Below are 12,126 nucleotides of genomic sequence, written 5' to 3'. Positions count from 1 at the left end.
AAAGGAAGAGAGGCAGGAGGCTGCAGGTCACACCATCAGGCACACACACAGCCCCAAATTAGTGATCTCTTCTTAAAGAGATGCCACAATAGAGGGAAAGACAAAATGGGAAACTCTTGAAACTCTTCCTCTCACTTGAGTCATTGTTGGGTCTTCCCTACAGACCACCTCCACCACGCCAGATGCCCACTCCACACACTGCAGACTTGACGCAGGGCTTCCAGGATTTTCAGACCTGGAGAATGCCAACCAACCTCCAGAATCACACCAATGATGAGCAAGAAGAGTGAAAAGCCAAGTCTACTCCATCCCACACCACGGCCATTGGCTTCACCACCAACCAAAGGGACAGAGAGTCTTACATGCACGTTGCCTTCCCGTGGCGGGGTGTGAGCTGGCTGGAAGCACCATGGGCAGCCGAGGTCCAGAAGGTCCAGGGTGGCAATGGTGCACACTGGCCACACGGTCCCTTGGCCACTGAGTCTGCCCCACGGGCCCACGCTGGTGGCTGGTGGCCACGTCCCATTACATGTGGCTGTGTCCCCCTCTAGTGGTGTGTCCCAGCCAGCACAATCCTGGCCACTGCGGCGAGCCGGACACGCACCCTTGGCGTGGTCACCACAACTGCTCTCAGGTCTCTCTGGTGGCCCTGTGCTGGGCAGCAGCATGGTCAGGCCTGTGGTGCACAGAGAGGATCTCCAAGGCCTAGTGCTGCTGCTGCTGTGCATCGAGCACCAGCCTTCAGTGGCCACGGCAGGGCAAGGTCTTCCTGTAGGGATGGGCTGGTCCATCAAGGTGAGCAAGACGCTCCCAGTCCCCCAGAGCTCTCCAGAAGATGGACAAGGGAAGGGCTGGCTTGGCCAAGTCAGACGAAGTTGTAACCAGCCACAGGTCCCAGTTTGAGGTGGCTCCCCTGCCTCAAGTGAAGGGTTTGGGGTGTTTGAGAGGGCTGGGAAGATTAAGTGGAATTAACTTCTGGCAGCTGTTGCCAGCAGATGAAGAGATGAGTTCCAGCCAGCCAGGCTGTGAAGCTATGAAGATGCCTCCTCACCCCAATTAGGATGTAGCACTTGATATCACTGTTAACTTGGACTTCCTCAATGGTTCTGGCCTCATGTGACCTCCATCCATCGTATCACTCCAGGGCAGGCTCTAACCTTGATTCCTTGCTGCATGTATGGGTGAAGATTGTCTTTAGCCCTGCATAGCTCAGCAGGTCAGGCTCCCTGTCAGCTGTGTGTGAGCCATGGGACCTAGCTGGGGTTGCATTCCTCAATCTTTAGTGTTTGTTTTGCTGATGGGTTGTCTTAAGCAGCCAGAATTGTTTCACAGCTTTGTGTTGCCATATATCCTGGTAGACTAAGCAGTGCAAACTGCCCTGGTTTGCTCAAGAGAGATCTGTGGTGAATCATCATGGCATTTCCTCTGCTGGGAGGGCAGACACACTCTTGATTTTGAAACAGTGCTACAGCAGGTGACTCTAAGAGCTCTAAGAGATGATGGGACACCCTGAGATTCTGCTGAGCATGCTGGGATCACGACAGCTCCTCAAAAGTGCATCTCACTGGAGGGTGTTTCAATTTCTGTCTACATTGAGGTTCCTAAACTAGACACTCTTGTACACTCAGCTCTGAAGTGCCTGCTGAAAAGGATGCTGTGAGTGCTGCAGGCTCTGCAAGCACTGACAGTGGTATCACCTCCTGCACCTCTGGAGAGGAACTGGTGGGAAATCAGCACTCTAAATGTTCCTCAATTTTCTTCAAAACTAGGAGTTTCCCCAAGGGACAGAAATCAGCAGTCTGGAAAAAAGAAGAATTGACACCAAAAAAAAAGCACTTTGAGGAGGAAAAAATAAAAATGAAAACTTTTGAGTATTTTTCTACTCATTTCAGCAGACCTGAGCCCATGGACACTGGCCACTCTGTACTGCTCATGTCAGTTTGGTAGAAAGCCAGAGAGATGGTTAAACATCTTTCTCTCTGGCTTCCCCTCCATGCCAGATGTGCACCACGGTATTTCCTGAATCATGCAAGGGTTTGGGTCTGTATGAAGCCTGTCACGCTGTGCAGTGTTTCTAGGATGGAAGAGGACCCATGTATCAATGTCAACATTTCCAACAGGGAGTCTCTTGAGACAGAATCCCAGGATCACAGGGGTTGGAAGGGACCTGGAGAGCTCCTGGGGTCCAACCCCCTGCCAAAGCAGCTCCCCAGCTCATATTGCACAGGGCGGCGTCCAGACGGGGCTGGAATCTCTCCAGAGATGGAGACTCCACACCCCCTGAGCAGCCTGTCCCAGGGCTCCCTCACCCTCACTGGGGAAAAGTTCTTCCCCAGGTTGCTGTGGAACTCCCTGTGCTCCAACTTGCAGCCATTGCCCCTTGTCCTGTCCCCACAGACACTGAAAAGGGGCTGCCCATTTCCTCCTGCATCCCACCCTTCAGATATTGATAAACATTAATCAGGTCCCCCCTTAGTCTTCTTCTCTCCAGGCTGAACAGCCCCAGCTCACTCAGCCTTTCCTCACAGGGGAGATGCTCCAGGCCCTTCATCATCCCCGTAGCCCCTCTGGACTCTCTCCAGGAGATCCCTGTCTTTTTTATCCCAGGGAGCCCAGAACTGGACACAACCCTCCAGGTGGGGCCTGACCAGGGCAGAGCAGAGGGGGAGGATCCCCTCCTGTGACCTGCTGCTCACACTCCTCTTGGTACAGACCCTTGAGTCACCCACAACTTCACTTATAACTTCTGGCATCTGTGACACCAACTTTTGTGGGTCTGGGTATCCTGCTGCTGCTGTAATTTCCCAAGGAAAATGCCTCAAATCAGCAGCTGGTTCACAAACCTCATTTCTGAGTCCTCCTCCCATGAGCTGAGGGGTTGAATTCACCCTGTCCAGCCTCCTGGAAAATAGTCCAGCCTTGAGAACTTACGTGGGCTTCTCTACAGCCTTGCCAAGCATTGCCACAGGCTCTGCTGCAAACACCCACTGGAGAGTGATGGGGTGAATGCCCACTAGAGAGCCCAGCATTTCTCTATAGATTAAGAAGGGACCTTGGATCATTATTTGACCGTTGACACCCACTTTTCAAGTGGTTACACTTAAGGAAGACGAGTTGAACCCTTTGTGGTGGGGGGGTTCATGCATCAAGTCCCCACAGTGTGCTGGGTTTCTGGCCTTTGTGGGATGGTGCATCCTGCAAACCACAGCAAAGGACCTCTCTTAGGACCCCCCAGCCAGCCAACGATGCCCTCCAGCCCCTCAGGTGTTTGAGAGACCACTGTAGTGTGTGACACAGCACAGTATCCACACCTGAAACCTGAGTATCCCCAAAGCCTTCCTTCCCCCCATGAGTTCTGCTATTTCTCCCTCTTGGGCGGAGGAACAGGCACCCATGGGGGAAAGAACCCTCCAGAGTCCAAGCCAGAGGACCCTGAAGAAACCCTTGGGAAGAGGAACGTGATCAACCTCTCAGCTTTACTTTCCAGGCTGGTTACTGCCTAGAGGGCCTTGACCTAGGACATTTCCTAGATGCTAAGCATCTGCCTCAGGAAATATCTGTTAGGACATTCCTGTGCCCTTAACACCCCTCTTGGCTGAGGCACTGCCGACCCAGACACCTAGCAGTGATGGGAAGCCACACATCCTCCATCTCCACTGCTGGGTTTCTGTGCTGTGCCTTCCTGCTCCTGGTGTCTCTTCCTCATTGGCTGGGACTCAAGAGCATCTCTGTCACTGCATCCCCAGAGCACTGTTGTCCTGTGGGTGCCTGCTAACACCATCCTTGCAGGGCTCCTGCATCCCAGCACTCGGTGGTTCACCCCCTGGGTCAGACACTTCACGATCCTGGCAGCTCACAGGGCTCTTTGTTGTGTTCAGGGCACAAAGTCCAAGTGCTCTTCCTTTGATGGGAGATGACATTGGGTCTAGCACTCACAGAAACAGCCTTCAGCCTCTCCTCACCCCACAACAGCCATCCCTTCTCTGCCTTTTGTCCAGAACCCCCCAGGAGTTACTCTGGAGGTGCAATTCCCCTCGTCAGGGAGACAAGATGTTGCTCCATTATCCATCACCACCTGGTAACTGAGTACAAGAAGCACAGATATATGGACAACACAATCCTCTCTCCACTTGCTAGTAAGCTTTCTCCAATGTGTCCTGGCTCCTTCCACCTGCTCATGGCTCATCCTTCAAGCTGGGGTAGTTTCCCCTCTCTTTTCTTCAGCCATTTCACTCTTTCCCCATTAACCTGAGAGAGACTGTGCACATGTGCCTTTCTGATCCCATCTCCTCCCCAAATTTCCTGTGTCTGAGCCCCTCTGCATTTCCCCCGTTCCCAGGCCCTGTGGTATTTACAGCCCATCTCTTTGTTCTGCTCTGGAGGAATCCTGGTGCTGCTGGCGTGGCCCTGGGCTGCAGCCACCATGCTGGAACCTCACTCAGGAACGTTCCCATGACCAGGGGACGGGTGATGGATGCAGCTGATTTCCCATCCCCTGGCCCATGCAATGTTTTCCTGACTTGGAGCCAAACTGACCCATCAAAATACAGATCAATATATGCAGAATTACAGCTCATAGAATCATGGAATCCCAGACTGGTCTGGGTTGGAAGGGACCCCAAGGATCACAGAGTTCCAACCCCCCTGCCACAGGCAGGGACACCAACCTCCAGGCCTGGAAGCCCTAGTCCCCAAGCCTCCATCCCTTGCCCTAGTTTGCAGTGGGATTTACAGACCAACTGATCCTTCCAGCTGAGAGCAGCTGTGTGCTGGAGGGGATGCGGTGCCCAACGCCTGGCACACTCTAAGGTGCCCCCAGCCAGATCATTTCACTTGTCATAGAATCCCAGACTGGTCTGGGTTGGAAGGGACCCCAAGGATCACAGAGCTCCAACCCCCTGCCACAGGCAGGGACACCAACCTCCAGGCCTGGAGCTACACAAGGTTGCTCAGGGCCCCATCCAACCTGGGCTGGAACACCCCCAGGGATGGGGCACCCACCCCTCTCTGGGCAGCCGGTTCCAGCCCCTCACCACTCCCTCTGTGAACTTCCTCCTAATATCTAATTTAAACCTTCCTTCCTCCAGCTTCACTCCATCCCCCTTGTCCTGCCAGTCTCTGCCCTTTAACAAGCTGATTCCCCTCCTGTTTCTCTGCTCAAACAGCTGCAAGTGCCCACAGCCATTGGCTGCCTCAACAGTCCCATTCCTGGTGCTTTGTTAGGAGGTTCCCTGGAGCAGGTCTGCCCCATGACTCAGGCACCCCTCTAAATCCAATATGTGAAACAATCCACGTCTAACCCATTGTCTCCAATGTATCTCCTGGATCTGCACTTTTGAACCTCGGATCCACAAATCCCTACTTATTGCAGGGCCCACAGAAAGTAACTCATCAACCTGGAGCCTGTTATCAGTACAGTTGAGTTGCTTTAGAAGGGGCTGCGTTGCCAGAGGAAAATGTTTCGGGCTCAGCAAACCAAAGCAGGTTGAAAGGCACCAGCCAGAGGTTTTGGGATTCCGGGGAGAGTCTGAGATGATTCAGAGGCTCTGGGCTTCTAGGGCTGAAATATTAATAACAGACTATTGACTTTAGTTGGGATGAACACTGCAATATTGACGTGAGAAGGAAGTACAGACTGAGAGAGAGAGAGAGAGAGAGAGAGGAAAAAAAAAACCCCAAGTCAATATTTGCCAGGTGGGATAATAAATCCTGATTTATGATCAATGCAGAACGCGGTGGTTGCGTTGCTATATACAGCCCATCAGGTAAACCCAGCCTCTGCCTTGCCTTTATTTCAATTAGCTGCAAGTAATTTGCTGAGATATTCTGGGTAATGTGTAACTGAGATGTTCTGAGGGACGTTCCCAGCCCCGTGGCTCAATAACCTGGCACCCCTGAGTGATGTGGAACGTTTTTAGCCTTTGCTGGAGGCGAAACCAAACGTTACACAGCGCAGCCCTAATTCTTTCCTGGATTGCTGGGATGGTTTCTGCTGGGTCCCTGCCCCACAGCAGCACGGCTTGGGTGGGAGTTGAGGTAAGGAGGCTGCCCAAACACCCTGAGGGATGTTGGGTGCAAGGGAGGGGGAGTCCTGTGCTACAGCTCCTCCTGGCCTTCAGAGCCAGCCCAGGCAGCCCATGCCAGCATGGAAAATCTGCCCCTTGTCTCTGACCACGAAGTGAATTTTGGCAGAGGGGAGATGGGCAGCTGCCTTCCCCCATGTGTGTTAGGTGGGGGTTTTTTTTGTCTGGTTCTCTGTACACCTCCACAGAGCCATAAAACTCTGCCTTTCTTCCCTGCCACAGACATTTCAAGCTTCAGTGATTAGGTTTTCATTGTATGTAGCTAGCTATTAAAGCCAAGCATTTACGGTCCTTCCAGTTTTGCAGGATAATTTCAGGAGCAACAGCCCCCAAAGAAGCCCTTTGCTGTAGTTGAATAACCTGATTTGTACAAATATTTTAGCAAAAATCCGGACTATTTTGATTTCTACGTGGCTTCCCTCCCTTCCTAAGAATAATTGCACCAAATCCTCCAAGACACAGCATAAACACAGTGGTTTCTCTTTATTATAACAAAGTATAGATTCTTCACTGCTGCGTCACCAGGTCTCTCGCTGGCTTTTGTCTCCAAAAGGTTTTGTTTTCATCATTTTACCCCCATATTTACGTAGAAATGCGCTGGACAGCTGAGGGGATTTTGCTGTCTCTTACATTTCCTGCCCTGTTGTTTAATTAGTCATTTCTGAAGAGAACACCACTTAAATTAAGTTGTTTCCCACTACAAGAGAAAATTGATTTGAAGAGCCCCGGGCAGCCCAGCGCTGCTGAGCCAGCTCAGCTCCTGGGGGGTTCCAGGAGGAGCAGCGATGTGAGTGGGGAAGCAGGTTTGGTTCTCGATTGTGTTCTAGCAAAGCAGTGGCCTCCAAGTTCCTCTGAGTGCAGAAATCTGTCCTTTAGTTATGTCCCCAAGCCCAGCCCCAGCTCTGCCTCCCAACCGGGTGACAATGTCACATCCATGTGCCTTCATCAGCCAACACTTGGCTCCCACGCGCCCACTGGGCAGAGAACCACCTCTCCCAGAAGATGCTGGGAGGGTTCTCATGGTTCAGCACAAGCATTGGGACCTCCTGGAGATGGGTGTGGAGGGGAAGCGCTGTCCTCTTTTAAAACACTCCCCTCTCAGGGAAGGGGAAGGTAAGCTGATGTCCTCCCAACACAGCCGTGCTCTGCTGTACGGCAGGAACAACAAGAGTGGTTTTTCTGGTAGCCAAAGGTAGAAAAAAAGGCTGTTTCTTACCAAAACTCCATACAGCTTTCAAAGGGCTTTGCCAAAGCAGCTCCACAGCCTCTTAGTGAAAGAAAAAAGGGGGGATTTATGCATGGAGAAGGCAGACACCTTGGCAGGATGTGGCAGAGGACTTTGGTCCTGGGCTTCTTCACTGGCACAGACTCAGTTGTCTCTGTGTGTCCTCCTCCCAGGCTCTTTCTGGGCTCTCACACAGTTTTTTTCTTGCCCCCCAACATTTAGAGGATTTTATCCAGTGGCACCATCAGTAGATTGAAGAACCAAGTAGCATCTGCCTTTTCCTTGGTTTTCTTCTGTTCCTTTCCACCTCTGGGTTTGTGTCCTGAAAAGGCTGGGCCAACCAGACATTGGTCAGGGAATGATGGCACAAAGGGCCACATGCTGTGGACCTGCCAGGGAACACACAGCTAAGCCTAAACCAAAGCTGTCTCATCTACCCCATTCCTTGGGACAGGACCTGCCCTGAACTTTGCCTGGCCACTGCCTGGTGGCTGCCAGTTGGGTGAGCCAAAATCACACCGGCAAGAGCACTGAGAGGGTGGGTGGTGCCAGGAGAGAGCAAGACACGTCCCCACAAGCCCCTTCAAAGAGAGTCACACACAGGAAGGGAAATTTGGGCATGGACATCACTTCAGCTGAACATCTCACCATTGATAACAGCACTTGCTGTGGGAATAGGTCTTCTCTGCACCCTGCTGAATGTGAAGGCAACATGAACTCGACTCCACCATGAGTCACGAAGGGTCAGTGTTTCATCCTGCTCCTTTTCTGGCCATCACCAGCCTGGAAGACCCTTTGCTATCCTGGTGGCCACCATCCCTCCTCCCACCCTGCTCCTCTGGGCATGGGGGATAAAGTCCCAGTACTCCTGAACGCCTGGAGGTACCATAAGGATAGAAAAGGAGTCAGCTGGGGTGTTCCATGTCCAACCAGCCCACAATCTCATTTTCTCCCTGGGCAGGGTGAGTAGGGCAAAGGCTGCAGTCCCTGGCTGTCACTCTGATGCTGGCTCACTGCACATGGCTTGTCCAGCACCTGGATCAGGATTTATTTCAGCAGCACTACAACCTGTCTGGTTTGGATGGCACCCGGGACAGCGGGGAAGCCACTTGTGATCTGTTTGACACCCTAGAGCCTGGAACTGCGATAGGATCTGTGTTGGAGAGAGCACAACATTCATTCCCATCCCTGTGTATAAGGATAGGTTTGGCTGGTGCAAAGCTTGGCCCTTGCCACAACAATTTGGCTTCAAGGCATTCACCCAACTCGGGGATGCTCTGAGTCCCCACATGGACACCACCCCCAAATTCACCAGAGGCGCTTCCCTCAGAGAAACTGCTCTATCCAGAGGCAACACCAAAAGGCAAAGACCTTCCATCCCAACCCACCCTGGGGGGGATTTTTTTTTTCCTTTAATGCCATATTTTTGACAATAAACTCAGAGGAGCAGATGCTCATCCCCAAAGTGCTCCGCAGCCCACGCAGGACACGAGGCTTCCTGTGGAGGCTGGAAAAGGACCGTCTGGATCTTCTAGTGACCATCAGGTTGTGTTTAGCCAAGCAGGTGAGCACGGGTCACAGCAACCCCTGGCTTTCTGTTTATAATACCCTGGACACAGTTCTTTTGTCAGAGGGATTTTCACCCCTGCAAAGCTGCTTCTGTGTGTGGACTGCGCTCCCATACAGCACCTTCTCTGAGCAGGCATCAGCCCCGAGCCGAAATGTTTGGATAGTTTGAAATAAATTTCATCAGAAAAACCACAGGTTTCTATAAAGGAGTACAATTGTCCTGTGTTTTCTGGTATGGAGGCTCTCAGAACAGCTTCTCCTTTCTCCAGGACAGGATTAATACATGCACTGTTGCTAAGTGTCTGATATTTATGTTCCATTAAGTTCAAAACAGGATTTGTTTCTATTCAGCATCAGCCTCAGCAGCTTCAGATTTAGCCCTGAGTTTTGCCTCCTCTTTTCTCACAGCTCTTCTCATGGCTGAGACCACCGACCGCATCGCAGACTACCCCACTTTCCATCCCATTTGGTCAGTCCCAGGGGCATCAGAAAGGCAAAAAGAACCTGTAAAATATCTCCTGTGATCTCTATGACTAACAGCACTAGTCACATCCAGGAACTGAGAGACAGCACTACTTGCCTGCGTTTATCCAGTGTGCTTGTGTTTACATCACAGGAACACAGAGTCTGGCTACACCTCTGCAGGGACCTTGGCAAACTCCTGTGTCTTCCCGTTGGTGCCAGAGCTGGAAAACCCTGTCCTATGGTGACAGTAGTTTCTCTGCAGCCTTTGAACAGAGAAGCACCTGGGCAAACCTATGAAACCCTCCTCAAGTGCATCTTTCCCTCTTCCCAGCCTCTGAAGTATTCACACATCAAAAGAGCCGTGGTTCTTAGTGGGGGTTTGATGTTGATTAAAGCAGAACATGGGCAGCAGTGAAGAGTGATGCCCTGCAGAGCTGGGGTGGTCAGCAGGGGCTGAGCTCCAGGCCACACTGGGGGTGACAAGGGTTCTTCCCCCCCACCCCTTTGATGCTGTCCTGGGAGGGTGGCAAAGGAGGGTCCTGGCTGTGCAGGATGCTCTGCACCAGTGCACAAGGCCAGAAGACCTGGTTCCTCCTGGATCTGGGCCTTCCTCTCTTCCAAATCAGCTGTGCTTTGGAGTCTTTACAGCAACCTGGCATCTTCTGAGGAACAGGACAGCTCAGGAAGCACCTCATCTGCAGGTAGCAAGCCAGCAGTGCTTCACAGCATCTCTGGAAAGACTGGTGGGGGGGGCATGGGGACCCCTCTCCTGGTGAGCACCCATTTCCATCTCTGTTCATTCACACTCACCATCCCCTGTAAAATAAACACCCCTCCTGCCCTGCCATGCTGTTATCATCCCCACAGACAGCTCACACAGCACTTCCCTTCAGGGTGACTCACTCCAGATGTGTCTGCATCTGCCTTCCCTCTGCTATGGGCTCCCATCCCATGGATAGCCTGGCCTCAATGTATCCCATAGCCATGGTCCCACACTGTGATGGATGCAGATGGCCTGAGATTCCTACCTGGTATAGCTCCCTTCCTTCTGGCTAAGTCAGGATGTTTCCCTCTGCTCTACCTGCTACTCTGGAGTCAGTGGCTGGTACCTCTGCAGCAGCAGGTGGACATGTACCATGGCTCCTTGCCCAGGTCAGGAGAGCTGCCACGGCAGGCATGGTGCAGGCAGAAGGTGGGAAGTTAAAGGAAGGAGGGAGCAGACCCACGGGAAAATATCTCCAGGGGTGTTGGAGCCAAGTGGCTGCCAATGTCCACTGCTGGTAGCAGGACAAGGAGCAGCATGGCCAGAGGATCTACCTTCCCAAACACCTCCTTGACCCAGCTAAGCTGCCTCAAACATGTGACCAGTGAAACAAGCATGGAGCCAGACGCTGGGACAGGACATCATAGGGCAGCAGAGCATCTCACATCCCCCAGAGAACACAGGGCCCTTACGAAGGGCCCTGGGAAGTCTAACTATGGCATCTTACAGAGGTCTTCCAGCTCATCTCAGGCACCCACCACAGCTACCCCAGCAAGAGCTGCAGGGTGCCCTGGGCCTGCCAACACCACCAGCCCTGACACCAGCAGCATCTCTGCAGGGATGCTCCTCAGGCTGCAGGTGTCTGCAGCAGTCAGGGGGCCCTGGGGACCCACGCAGAAATCTGCCTTGTGTTGAACTCTGTGGTGTACCTACTTGGTAGGGGGGTTGGGGTGAGATAACACATCTGAGGCTGAAAAATATGATATTCCCATGCACCCACGTGGCTCTGGCCAGCCAGCCATGGCCCTCTAACCTCTCATTCCCCTTCGCCTTTCAATTAGCTCTTGCCTTCCTGACGACTTCACTCAACACCCAGAGCGATTAGAAGCCAGAGGAAGGCCATGGCTTTGTCTTGAACGATGAGCCAGATTAATCAGCTCCAGTTGCACTGAATTACCCAGTCGGGGCTCACAGCAACAACCTGGGATTCACCAGCCAAGCAGCCAGCATCCCGCTTTCAACCGGGATAATCAGCCAGGACATGAAAGCCAGATGAATGACTAGGTGAGGGTGGGCTGCCGCCTGTCAGGAGCTGGAATATAAGTCAAAGCACTTTGAAATTAAATCCTGGCTTTGACAGGGAACTAATGCAGAGATTTTAAAGTAGGTGTAATACACTTAGACAGGCATGTGGGCAGCCCAGCGCGAGCTGCCCCGGCTTTGAATGAGTGTGCCTGGGCTACAGAGGGGAGAGCAGGGAAATGGAGGTGGAAAGACAAAGGGAATTTTGAATAGCTCCAAACAGGCTTGGCGAGATTTTAGAGATGGTAGCAAGAGGTTTTAGTAATGGACCTAACTAATGACATCGTCAGGAGATTTGGTGCGGGGTCGTTGGCTGCCTGGGGTCTTGGATTTCACACCAAGCAGGCATCTCGTGTTGCTCCTGGCTTTAAATTGAGTCATTTGTGCCCTGGTGGACTGTAGGGGACAGGTGAAGGCTCGGTGGGTAGGGGTGGAGACAGGGATCTCCACCACATCTCTTGGCTTCCAAGGTGGCCACACTCTTGGTAGCTGCAGGGATTCCCAAGAGCTGACCTTTCTAGACACCTCTGGAGGTAGATTTAAGCCTCAATACTTGGTGGAGCATCACCTGCCACCCCCAGGGCCAGGAGCCCGTCACCGCAGCATTGTGGCTGGGTGCTCTCAGCAGGGGCAGCCCCACAGAAACACCAACTTCACCCCTGCCGCCCGCTCCGGGTGCTGACAGAACCCCCCCAGACCCTTCTCCTTGTTCACCAGTT

Source organism: Gallinula chloropus, assembly GCF_964237585.1.
Source record: "Gallinula chloropus genome assembly, chromosome: 23".
NCBI lineage: Eukaryota > Metazoa > Chordata > Aves > Gruiformes > Rallidae > Gallinula > Gallinula chloropus.
Note: the sequence above shows the minus strand (reverse complement) of the source record.